This window comes from Varroa destructor, unplaced genomic scaffold, assembly GCF_002443255.2.
Source record: "Varroa destructor unplaced genomic scaffold, Vdes_3.0 BEIS01000001.1, whole genome shotgun sequence".
Classification (NCBI taxonomy): Eukaryota; Metazoa; Arthropoda; class Arachnida; order Mesostigmata; family Varroidae; genus Varroa; species Varroa destructor.
The window spans coordinates 27,251,200-27,264,876 of NW_019211454.1; the positions used below are offsets into that span (position 1 = coordinate 27,251,200).

Consider the following 13,677-nt stretch of genomic DNA (forward strand, 5'->3'; position numbering starts at 1 on the left):
TTCGTCGGCATTGTTAGAAGCAACACTCTAAGCCCACTTCTCCTGCGTCATTCGTAATCGTGACTACCTACAGAAAAAAAAATGAATAAGCGCCGTCCGCAAGTAAAGTTTCTCTTATATGCTAACGATCTTGTCTTATAGTTCGAATCCTAATACAGAAAAGCACAGACCAATTTTAAGGAATATATAGAGAATCTGGGTCAAAAAGTCAACCTGTGAAATACGAAGGCGATAAAGTCTCGTCGTGAAAGCCTGCTTGTTAGGAGAAATTCACTATGATTCAATGGCAATGTGGCTTAGTAATTCCTTCATGTATTTAGGAATAACGTCTACAGTGAACAGACGATCTTCCGGAAAGACACCGACGTCAGCTATAAATATAAAGAACCTACACAAGCTCTTACTAAAAACAGCCCTGATCCTTTTCGACTCGAAAGTAAACTCTTATATGTTATATAGAATACCGTTAGTGTTGAAGTACCTCAAGGGCAATCCACCTCGCGAGTTCGACTGTGCAAAGCCGGCTTAGGCAAAACGCGTCATGAACCTTTACATTTCAACTAAGAATAAACTTTTCATATCACCTGTGACCACTGTTCGGTTGAAAGTTCAAGGAACGGTTTGAAATATTTTAGACAGGAAATTACTAGATTACCCTATACGTAAATATGAATTGAAACTGAACGACATAGACCGAAGTTCTACCTAACTAAAGTAAAGATGATTTCTGTCTGAAAAAGGCATCGGCACAAGCGACTAACTCACTACGTCCTTCACAGAGTTCATCATGTCGTGTGTCAGGCTTCTGGACACCTTGACCCTAAAGACAGCCGCCGATGCCGATGATCCCATGCGTCCTATATGTTGCCCAGCAACTTCTTCTTTTATAATAAACTCTTAGGCACATTGATTTTATTTAATGTGCCATGTTAGAATTAAGTCAGTATTTCCATTACTTTAATTCATTTCATATATCTGTATACATACGCCGCATCTTTCTAAACTGGCTCTATTCAATTGATTTATTATTTATCAATAAAAGTTGTGTATATAAGTATATAATTATAACGTCACATCTCAATGATTGACTACATATCACCTAATAGTTTACACATATTTACAAATATACATGATACATGCAAACGAAATGCTAGCGTTGCGAGGTTTTGTACTCCTCATATTCAGAATTTTTGTTTATAGAAGCTGTTTTATAGAAGCAAGGTTTTTGAGGTTCCTAAATATAATACCGTCGGGCATATGTTGCCAAGCCAGGTAAACATCAAGAGCATATTCATGTACAAAATAAATAGGTCATTTTTGGACGCCATAAGTCCATAGATACATTCCCTTTAATGATAAATCTTCTACGTATCAGATGCTCTCTTCTGGTCTACCGTGGCGATTAGAAAGTTGCGGAAGAACCAGCGTTAGTCCCCTACACTTGATTAATAAATCCGTAGCTCTCTCTTCCTCAGTCGTGCTAGCTGTTTTTTGAACAGTTTGCCCTCAACTATCTCGGCCGCTACGCTATAATAACGACAGCCGTCGATGTAATTAGCTTAGGAGTGTACCTATCATGTCGAGTCCGCAAGAACCTTTTCATGCCACGTGCCATCTTTGGCCACGAGCTAGTCCCAAATTTTGCAGTCGGGGTACCTGACAATGGCCGGTTGGACACCTCTGGGTTTTGAGGTTGTCCTGCTACATTTGTCGGCCCACGGGGAGTCTGAGAAAGCCAATGGTGTGGCTGTGATAGATGAATGCACGTACACAGCATATTTTTCCATGATTCAGTCAACCTTTACAATGTTGTTAGCCCTTCTTGGATAGAGCCTTATATATCTAACTATAAAAATTCCGAAAATGCCGACCACGAGCGCCATCCCAGGGTTGCGCAAGGAATCTGGGACATAATCTCGATTACCCCCAACCAATAAACGTAAATTGGGCATACAATATATATATTTGTACGTACGGTTTCCTATTGACACCATTTTTGCATTTGTCTGTTTCTTGCATTGTCTAATGCTTTTTCCAAATGGCAACATGCTCAAACAGGAGTGAGTATAACAGGCATTTTGATAAGAATGTGCTTACTAGAATATGATTATGTATGGCCCCGATCAAAGTTTGTGTACACGTTCCCAATCCCGTATCGTTTGTCGTTTATTCAATAATGATCTGTTCCGGTGCTTGCTTCCCGATCCTTCCTTAAAACCTGATCAGATCTACATCTAGACTCACAAGGCCTGGTGAATACGAATCTAAAGAAACAGGATTAAAAATACATATGCATTGCAAATTAGTATTATAAACCTATTTGATGTATCAGGATGCAATGTATAGTTGTCGTCCTACAGAGCTTTATATTAATCACCAGAAAAGTTATAAATTTCGATCTAACAATTGACCTATGCGAGAACAGAGATGCAGAAAGAAACGCCCAAGTCGAAAAGAAAAACCTCGATCAATAGCCAGTGAATCCAACGCCCAATATGAATTATTATTATGGCCTTGCTGGCCTTCGTAAACAGAAGCTAAAAAGAAAGATAACACGAAGCATTGGGGGGTAGAAAATGAAAATAGCATGCGTAGTCGTAGCAGTAACGAGCCAACGGCAAGAAAACTGCCAGAGCACTCAAGAGCGCAGGGAATTACAGAGGCAGATGAGTGCTATATTGTACAACCAGAGAACGGTGTAGACTGTTGGAATCTGTCCCGTCCAGCGGGACAAGGACGAGATCTTCTCGTCTCCTCCTTTTTTCTGCGTATTGGATGATAGTGGCAACGGCAATAGCAAGAGCATTGCAGCGATGTGATCAAAGGTAAGGCTAGCGCTGGCTCTCACTGTGTGTCCCGACGGGAGCAGCAGTACTGACACTGTGGGAGAGAGATGGAAAGGACTAGTGAATGTACGGGGAAATAAAGGGACGAACAATGGGTTAGTGGGAAGTTCGAGCCGTCGAAGACTTTACTCTTCCCAGAGCGACGCAGCCCTCGGCGGGGTGATTTCCCAAGAGACCAACCGGGTGCCAGGGGCGATGGATGCTGCCGCAGCGGCGGCTAGGCGAGCGACCGATGAGGGGACTGACGGCTCAGTGCCTTGCCAAAAAAGGCCAAGACCGAGACCATCAGTGTGTCGCGCCGCACGATCAGTAAGTGGGAGACAAAACAAAGACACTTACTGGTAGTCCCCTTGAGCTTCTAGATTGCGGAGAAGCGAACTCCGTTCATCGGTCTTTCGTTCGTCACTGACTGTGTTCGACTCTTCCGACAACCCTCCATCCGTCAGCCTTCAACGTTCTTCCATGATTTCTCACGCTTTCTATCTTTATCACAGTTTCGTCCAGTTCCAGCTGTTCTAAACGATGTCGGCAACGGTAGCAAGAAGAGACTTGTTCATCGGGGCCACCTTCAGTGTACAAGCGGGACCTGATGTCCTTGATCGAATGACACTAGCGGGCCGTATGGAAGGCAGTCGAACGGCAGCTGCCACTTTACAGAGTATTCTACTGCCGCTAGACGGACAGAAACAAAACAGCAGCATAATATAGTAGGACATGCAGGAAACAGGAAAGCAGCACTAGAGCTCCTCCGCGACAGCAGGCCGAAAATAGGTAACTAGACTGAAAGGTCAGAACCTGCTCTTATTGTAGGTGGAAGCAGCGACGATCCTGTTTTCAGCATACAACGGTACGTAAACGGGAGCGGCTTACAGAATGTTAAAGTGGAAATAGTAGCAGTAGTCGAATCCGTAGTAGCAGGGTTCTATCGGTGTCCTACACTATTTTCTAGCGGCCTTCTTTTTTGTTTCTTTTTGCCAGTCGCTGGTCTTGATAAACTCACTATTACCACCGGCAGTGGTAGCGCCGTTCAGCCTAGAAATTCTCTAGCAAATGGATAAACGCTACTCATAAAAGAGACAGAAATCAGCAGGAAGTTGGCCCTCAGATGGGGACGAGGCCTGAGCCAAAACAAGGCAATAGTAAAAGGGTAACGAGTAAAAGACCTGCATATCGGACCTTAGGTTTCATTGATATCCCACTCCAATTGGGCTTGCTCCCCTTGCTCTTTCTAATGAATGTCTTGATTAATTTAATCTTAAGTGTAAAACCCCAAAGTGCCAACGGAAAGGAACATGCATACACAACGATATACTTGTATTTGAGCTGAATTAATCCTTTTTACTCTTTCTCTAGGTTTAGCGTGAGACATAACGCCCTGCTCTTTTGGTGTTTTATCAAACATTTTGCACCTAATCCTAATCTATTAGCACACGGAGTTCGCGTACCCGTCATTCTGCTTAAATAATATCAACCAGTTTCTAATTAGACCCTGTATAAATTTGCTTGTATGGTTTATACATACAAAATTCGACCCTCGGCAGAAACCCTCTTATGCATAATGAGCCCTGAATGCAAACTGGGCAATAAATACAGCCTAAGTCAATGACAGGTATAAATACAATATAACAGAAAATGATTGGATATATTATATCAACGACCGTCTTTGGAAAAAAATGTAGAATACATCACGAGGTGCCTTGTTAGCATTAACTAGGGGTTTTGGGCAATTATCTAATAAAATCGGCATGATTTAGTGGGAAACAATAATACAACCTTTTTGTATATAATTAGATATGCGATTCGTACTCGTCCACGTGTCCAGACATTTCATCAACAGACGCTGAATAATTGGCTTGTTACTTCAACGTGATGATACAGCGGGATTTCGTTTCTTCAACCAACAAAAAAGGATGCTCTTTGATCGACTGTCCGCTTCCATTTAACGAACACTTAACGCAGTAATTTAATTAATTTTCACTTATCAAATTAAAAATTGGCATGAGAAATCACATCACAGAGTCGTTTAAAGTCGTCCTTCATAATTTGTAAACATCTTTTAGATCTTTCACTTCTCTCTCTCTCTCTCTCTCTTTCGCTTTTCCCCTCTCTCCATATGTATATATATATATATATATATATATATATATACAAGCCAAGAAGGAAAAATATTCCCTAAAAGAAGGCGGACAATTCTATAGTGGAAATGCATCTTTTTTGTTGGTTGGAGAAATGAAATTCCACTTTGTCATCACGTTGAAGTAACGAGCCAAGTACCTAATATCTGTTGATAAAATTTTTATATCTGTGGACAATCACTCATTGCAAATCAGGACACAGACCAGCTCACAGGTGACATGGCCTTAATATATTAGCGTATCTCTATAAAAGGGTCGTATTCGTGTTTTTTAGTAAATAATGTCAATTTTATTCAAAAACTGCCGAAAATTTTAAGTATTGCTGAAAGGGCACCTCATGGTGTATGCTACATCTTCTTTCGAAAACACCTATTGGGAAGTCGTTAATATAATATATTGATTTATTTTCTACTGCATTACATATACACCAGCAAATAGCTTAAGCTGTATTTATTACCTAATTTGCGTTGAGGACTTATTACGCCCAAGGAGATTTGTCCCGGGAGTCAAATCTTGCAGACACAGTGTACGAAAAAAATTGTACAGGCCCAATAAGTAACTGGTCGATGTTATTTAAGCAGGAAAACGGATCCGCGAATTTTGTGCGTTAGTAACTTAAAAACATATACAATTTATCTGATAAATCACAAAAAACTGATAGAAAGAATTAATTTAGCTCAAGTACTAGTACATCATATGAACGTATTAGTAAATACATTATACAATTTTAATACAATTATTTCTATACCTGAAGTGTTTTCCTATATAAACAAATTATAGCTAACAATTTCTTTCTACTATGGGTTTTCAGGTAGACAAATTATTCAGCAGTTTATTTATACGAAATGTTTCGAGGCTACGTCTGTATCACTAACATTATATGGCTCTGAACTACTGTATATATAAATTACGATTATTAAAATAGATGTATCGATGCTCATTGAACGTTTTCGAAGGGGCAAAACGGCCTGAGGGCTGATAAGCATCTTTTTGAGTACGTTGCCAAAACAATCATAAACACTGTTCAATTTCAGCGTTCATAACATATTATAATCCCGTTTTATAGGTCTGTTAGAAAATAACTCTTGCGAAAACCTGTTTGAAATAATACTTCACGTCTTAATTACCGATTGTAAAAAACTAATAGTATTGAACAAACGAACAAGTTTTCAGCTACCGTCCAGTTCCTACACCAGCAGCTTTCTTTCTTCCACTATTGGATTCGGCTATATATATATAGAAATATATATATAGAAATTTGACATCGGTAAAAGTATTGACGTAGCAAAAAAAGGACCTTATGCTAAGCACGCTATATTTAAAAAGAAGAAGCAACAAACTATGAATTATAGCGAGCCAAAATTCTCCTTGGTTTGCAGATATCTGAGAAAAGCCATTCACGAGCATTTGCTTTCGCCGACTTTGTTTTTTGTTTTGTCCTTTTAATGTCTTTCTTATTCACTACTGCGTCGGTCCCGGTCCTTTGTTTTACACACCGCAGCTTCTCGACTTGGTCCTGTCGACGTCGGATGTCGTCGGCCTATTTCGGCTGCTGGCGTTGTTCGTTTTCATTCGACGCTAGCTATAGCAGTTTCTGCTACTTCCGTTTTTCTGCCACTTGCCCTCTCGTCTGCTTTGTGCTAAGTCCGGAGGGACACTCATTGCCCTTCGCACTCGAGACCGCTTTCACCCTAGATCTTGAGCCGGCCGCAAATCTTTTCCTCGTTGCCTTGCCCCTTTTTCATTCCCAATCCTCTTTTGGTGCTTCACTTCATCATTGTTTTTCAGCTTTGTAGCCTTTGCCGTCTTTTTACTAAGACTAATACCGCGACTCCCAGCATTAGTGGCAACTAGCATCTCAGCTGCCGGTTCAGCTACGCTGTCGTTAAATCAACCCTTTACAAGAAAATAATCCCGCCTATAGTAAGAGGCAACGAGCAAAGGAATAGGAGCTCGTGGGGGGGAGTTGATGGCTATGAAGACTACGATGCTGCCGTCGCGAGGAATAGCAATGCTAGCAGGCGAAAAGCCAGCGTTAAGCGCATGGCTGATTCGACTGATGGCGAGTTGTCTGGGCAGGCGATGGGCGGCTGAGTCGTGCTGCTTAGTTGGTTTACTCATTGGCTGGGTTTATATAAGGGGATCGAAGTGGGAGCCAGTGGAGCAATGAACGACAAGAAAAGGAGACCAAAGAAGGAAGCCGAATGACGAGAAGTGACGCTGGGGAGCAGTAACTTTAGTATTTAGTAGGCAGAGATGGGTAAACGGGGCTGACTGTGACGGCGCTCGTGGACGCCGCTCGATGCCAATGCCATGCCAGTACTGCGAACCGCCTCAAGCATGGCTCCTCTAATGTCTAGTTGCCGTGAACAACCGCTGCCGCTCTCCTTCTTTAAACAAGAATGCACACATAGATCCAGCGAGAAGAGGGCATAAAGCAAGCGAGGATCCTGTTGACTGAGTGAGTCTGTGTTCACCGGGCACACTATTTTCATTTATATAAAATGAAATAGACTAACGGTCGAGGGACAATAAAGCTACTTTACGAGCTCGAGTCCAAGAAAGAAACGATGAAATGCTGAACGTGCGAGGGAAAGACAGAGTGGTGGAACGGGCCGCTCGAAGGGAATGGACAAAACTTTGGCTAAAATGTAAAGGTCTATGAATGTACTTTAAAGTACGCGATTCCTTGACGGTAATGCGAAGGGTTACTCGGCGAGTGAACGCAGGAACAGAACGCGTTATTAGTGGAAAATCGCTTGCAGGTGAAGCAGACGACATAATGAACTCTACTCGTCTACAGTTATGATTTGCATGTAGCCGATCGTACACAAAGTGTGCGCTTTTCATTTCGTTGTTGGCATTTGGCTTTCCTGGTCTGTTGTGTCATCTACATCAGGTGAGTTATTTCAAAAAGCAAATCTATCAGAGCTAAACGTACAGACATCTATTTGCCACCGCAATGCCCGAGTGAGGCATTAAGTCGAAATTTACTCAGTAAACGTTTGATATTATATAGTTGCACGAGCAAGGCCACGCATTGGTAAGATAAGCTGTGCCCCATGTCATTATATATCTAACGGCAGAAAACGAATTCATTCGAGCGGATTCTAGTAACCTTGTGTACTTTTCATACGCGTTCTAGCAGCCGCTCAATAACCCGGCTGCATCGCTTTCGCGTCCATCTCGATTTCACCTTGGAAATAACCGAAAATGGGTTTTAGTCATAGTACTGGTATTCGCAAAAAGTTAACGGTGCACCAAATAAGTAAAAGGACCGGCGATGCTATACCAAAGCCACTGAATGGAAGGACGGTACCATCTCGCACAGGTGATATATTAAACGCATGCGACGTCGTATTACGACTGTGCTCTCGATAAGCTAAGTAACAAAATTATTTTTTAAATAGGCCGTGATGGCGACGTTTGTCGGTGGCCTGATTTGGTGAGAAACGCCTAATACTCCCTCTTTTACTCTACCATATTTTATACTTTTTACTAGCTACCACATCGGTTATGGATAGCTGCAGGTACCGCTACGCTTTGAAGTGTGTCTATATAAATAATACGAATTTAGGCAGTGTAGGAGTCCTGTAGGGAGGACTGGGCCTCTGGTTTACTTGTCTTAATTCCACACGGAGCTTTACACACGGCCCAGAGAACTGTGCATAAGACGGTGGGCAGAAGTTGAAGGAACGCTTATGGAACCGTAAGAGATGATTCCTGGATTTCTTAATTTTTCCCCTCGTGAGTAATTATCCACTTAATGACAGTGGCGGGGCGCGAAAAGTAAAGCGGAGGAGTCTTTGTAACACACAAAACAAGAAGAGGCGAGACGTCCTATTAAAAGACTAGCACTGCTTGATTCTGCTGCTGCTGCTGTATGACTAGACGCGGAAATAGCATTGTAACTTATCCCAGAAAACCTGGCATCGTGGAAATGTTATACCATACTTCTACAGAAATAATTACAGTTATAAATTAATTAGGTATAAAATCAGATCGTCTCACATGAAATATGTCATAATAGTCTAATTTTCCAATCTCTTATGTTGGATTCTCAATTTTCATGTGTGTATTCTTTTGTTTTCATTCGAAATATCCACTATTACCATTTACAGCCTTCTTCCTTAGTATGTGCATACATGCTAGCTTTTAGGGAAAGTCGAATAAGATAGCATAGTGAGGAATAGAAGTTAAGCTCTGCATGAGGCCGTCTTGTGACATTCGACCATCGCTATGTGTGTAGGTCTTACAAGGACAAATTCTCCTGCAGGAACTGCTCTCAGCAGAGCTGACCGCCACCCTCGTGTACGACGAGAGTGCTCGATGCAAACGCATGCTTAGGAGTGTTGTGAATCGAATACGATTGGGTGATAGGTCTCTTCACAATGGTGATTGGCGGGAAGCCATCAGCTGTAGCCGTTGCATTCATGTCACTATAATCCTTGCGGCGCTAGCTCAAACGTTGTTATGCAGTAAAGCTTGTTTATTTACTACTCTCAGCTTTTTAAGGTTTTCAACACTGTCCTTCAGTTGTAATCGACGATGTAAAGCTCATTTAACCGTACCGCAGCGATTGGCACTAAACGACCACTATAATCTTTTACAGATGTACATTATTTTTAGCGGGATTTCCTGTCGACTCACTTGCATCTACGTGTGTTAATCCTCGAGGACCTATTTTGCATCGGGAGTCACAGCTCGATGTAAAAGTGGGTCACTGTTGTCTGGCGAGAGCTAAGACAACCAAGCGTCTCTACGTATACGTTTTTCATTATCGCTTGGATCATGTGGCATCCATTTATTCCGTTTGACCAATTGGATCAAGAAGGATAAGTATGGTATTTTTACATACAGCCAACTGAAATGCTCACACTCCTTCTCCGGCGGATCAGTATTACAACTTTTAATGCCCCGTTATTTACTTTTCATGAAACCCATTTTCAGCTTCGAAAACCTACGACCTACGCAGCAACTATATTAAATATCAACTATTGAAACGAAGATAAGCCCATAACGCGAGCTGAGTTTAAGCACTGCAACTCCACTATAGAACTCATATTCGTAAATTACTGGAACTTTCCAATTTCTCATGACTTACTTCAAGTCCGAATAAGGCCACCTAAATGGATAATCTAAACGCCAAAAAAATGCACTTGAAAAACTATAATCTTACATATATACACTCGCTGCTAGAGCGATTTGCGCACCACTAGCTTATTATAGATTATGTCCCACCTAGATCCAAAATTTTATTTATATATATATATACGAATAGTTTAAAATGGGAATAAGTATTATGAGAATAGCATGAGATAAATTCGTCAGCCATGATGCTATGCGTAAGTTCCGTGTCTGCCAGACCGAAGCAATAAACATTTTGCTAGATATGGTAATCTACAAAGCTTCATCGCGATATCACGCCAGGAACCTCAGTACGACGATATTAGGGACAAGACTAACAACAATATAAACATTTTGAATAGTCATAACAAACAAAATATGCCTTGTAGTCGCAACGTCGTACGTGAGAATTTCGGTGGACGTTCAGCGATTTTGTACACACTGAAAACATAAATCTGTGATTCATCAAATATATGTTTATAACCTTGAATTGCTAAATGGTTGTGCTTCGAAAAATTATAGAGCCAGTAAAACAAGGAGGAAAGTGTAAGAGTTTTGTCTCCCAGAAGATGAGAGAAAGATGCTTGCTATCTTACCACAGCCCTGTGTTACATTTTAACAGATTAACAATGATATATTATACACTCGCTTGAAAAAAAATCGCACACATACATACCTCTATACTCAAGGGCTTTAGGTAAAGTAACAACCTAAATAGATGAAGAGTTACGCTGTTTTTTTTTGTATTCACTTCTGCACGTTTTCGTGTTATTCGTTTGTTTGTATAATATTGAAGAAGCTAGTATTAAAATGTGAATTCATGCAAAGTCCTTGACGTGTTCTCGACTGTCATACGATGGAGTGATTTATAACATCGATCGGTAATGGCGTTTGCTGGAAAGGGGCACGAATAAGTCTCGTTGGAGATGGTTATAGTAGCGCTGGCGTAAGACAGTAGCATTAACTAGCATTTTAGAAGCAAGGAAGGTATGGGGAAGACGTTGCCAGAGCTTGTAGACGGGTTATGGGTCAAAGCAGCCTCTTGCAGAGAAACCAGTCATTATAGGTTGGGTAACCCAGTCGAAGGGGCGACAACGAAGTCAGTCCAGAAACTAAATATGTTGGTAGCACCTCAACTTGCGCATTGAACGCTACGAAATGAGCGAGGGTTTGTTGAACCATGAGAAAAAGGAGGCTTCGTGACAGGGAAGAAGCTGATAACTTATGGTATTGGACGAAAGGCGAGGAAAGACGAAGTAAGGGCAGCCGCTGAACCGCCTGAAACTGTGCCGCGTTGTGTTCCAAGGAATCGTTTCTTACTTCAACTCGTGCTGAATTCGAATGCAAATTCGTTTGCTGCCACCTCATGCTCTTGCGTGCAGCTGCGCTGTGTCAAGTAGTTCGTCGTATCAGCAAACAGTCACTGGCTGTTTTCAGCTACGTGCAAGTTTGGGGGGGGGGGGGGGGTAAAGAGGTTGCTTACAGAAAAAGCGAATGCCTCAATGTTTGCAATAAAGAACGAGAGAGCGTCACAGATACCAAGCACCTATGCTTCACAACCATGTGTTGCTCGTCCTTTTTTTTCGCGCCGTCAAGATCCCAATCTCCTTCTCTGTCATCGTTGCTACGAAATTTTTGCAGACTTCGTCCCTTCTACAGTTAACTAGTTTTCACCTAGGAACCCTGACCGTCAGGCCCGACGTATCCCTCGTGCTTACTAACCAACTCCGGTTGCCAATTTTATTATTGCTAACGTGGTCGTTATTGTTATTGGTGTTTGGCAGCCGGATAGGGGAACGACGCAAGGAGGCGTCTACTACCACCGCAACGAGGGCGAGTAGGCATTGGATCTGGCGTGCGCTTGCCTTGCGCCCAGTGTCAAATGGGTAAGAGCAGGAACCCCTTGTACCACCATAACATCGGGAGCTTTGTATAGCGCTGGCTTTGTGCCTCTGCTGTGTATACCAATGTAGTATGTCTGTTCGAACAGAACAGAGCTCAGCACTTTATTGTTGGGCGCCCATCTACAATAGAGTATTCTGTGTGTGTGTCGGCGTATGCTTGTGTGCGATCTCATCAGACAGAAAGGAGAAAAGCAGCGGCTCTACCGTGCTGGTAAACGTGACGAATCTTCAAGTTGGTCCTAGTAGTCGTACACGTACAAAGGCAGACATAGACACACAGTTCCACACACTAACTGCCGCCAAAGGCAGCTATTCTCATAGTGGAAAGCAGGCTCTTTTACTCGGCATCGTACCGGTTCCCGGTGACCTAAACATGCAAATCTACGAACTAGGTTCTGATGAGAAGCCGAAAAGGGGAAACCGATGAAGGCATGAAGAGATCAACTAGTGTCCAGTCGTTAACGATATCAAGGACGTTTTAGTAGGGTCACCGGCCGCCGAAGTGTTCTTTCGGAAATGCGTATTTAGCAAACGATTCGATTGAAATGCAGCTCGCCGTGAAATCGGATCACCATTTCTATGGGACGTTAATTGGAACAGCCGGCGACACCCCAACGCTTTCTATCCATTGAACTGACGTGAGGCAGAGCAGGCCGACGCCGTCATCGCCTTCACACAGTCAATGAATAGCCAATATAGCAAGGCGTAGAAGGCCGCTCAAGAAATGATAATTGTTCATCACTCACAGATCACGTAACAGGTTGATTAAGTAGTTAAAATTTATTAACGGAAAGCTAAAAATTGGTGCTTATGACGAGAAAAACTATGTATTAATATACTTCGTTGAATGATTTAATTCGGCTGAACTTAGAGGCCGAACAATTTTTAACCTTAACAACCTGTGAAAATGACGTTTCTAAGGGAAGGACCTAGGCCGACGATTAAAATAATTCAACAGAGATAACGGTACTCTAAGATTCAAAGCATTTATCTAAAAAAGGGTGCGTATGATGATGTAACTTATGAACACGTTTTGTTTGGTGAATAATATGTCCCTGTCAAATAGTAAAAGTTCTAACTACGGCGAAATAACTATATGCACTTCATACGCTTTGTAGAACTATGTATATATAGAGATAAAGATGTTCCAAGGACTTTTCTGCACGTGCTAAAAGTGTCATTTCTGGGGACTATGCTTCTTCAGCACAACGCTACTTGCCGCAGCTATAGCGTCCGTTTGAAACCGCCCATATACGTTTCACATATTTTCCGTGCAAATTTGACATAGCAACTAAGTGGGTCGACGTTACCATGTCAAGACTGTTTAGATTCTTACTCAATGAACAACTTGATAGATTAGAATCTGGCTGTACTGCGTCAGAACATGCAGCCGACGTACCATCTTACTGGCGTCCGTATGGCTTTTCTTTATATGCCGTAGTTGTTAACCGAGCACAAAACAGTTCTAGAATACAAAGATAAAGTTTTCTATTGGTGACTTTGGCTTTTCGAACGAACTACTGGCCGTATAATGTGATGCAGAGCATGCTCTTCGGCCGCAAATTTTCTTTCGACCCACAACGGAAGCATTTTCTGAATCGTCAGCAAGCCAGCGATCATTTCGGCGACTCATATTGGTGTCAAGTGTAAATATCTTCTCCGCAG

The 13,677-nt window shown here is 42.0% G+C and overlaps 1 long non-coding RNA gene across 1 annotated transcript in view; it reads left to right on the forward strand.

Moving 5' to 3' along the window:
* The window catches only part of LOC147758456 (uncharacterized), a 31,116-nt gene extending 30,092 nt beyond the window's left edge, over window positions 1-1,024 (forward strand). The window contains exon 3 of the long non-coding RNA XR_015327608.1: window positions 780-1,024. This is a non-coding gene — a long non-coding RNA (uncharacterized LOC147758456). The remainder of the gene's footprint in view (window positions 1-779) is intronic.
* The last annotated feature ends 12,653 nt before the right edge of the window (window positions 1,025-13,677 follow it).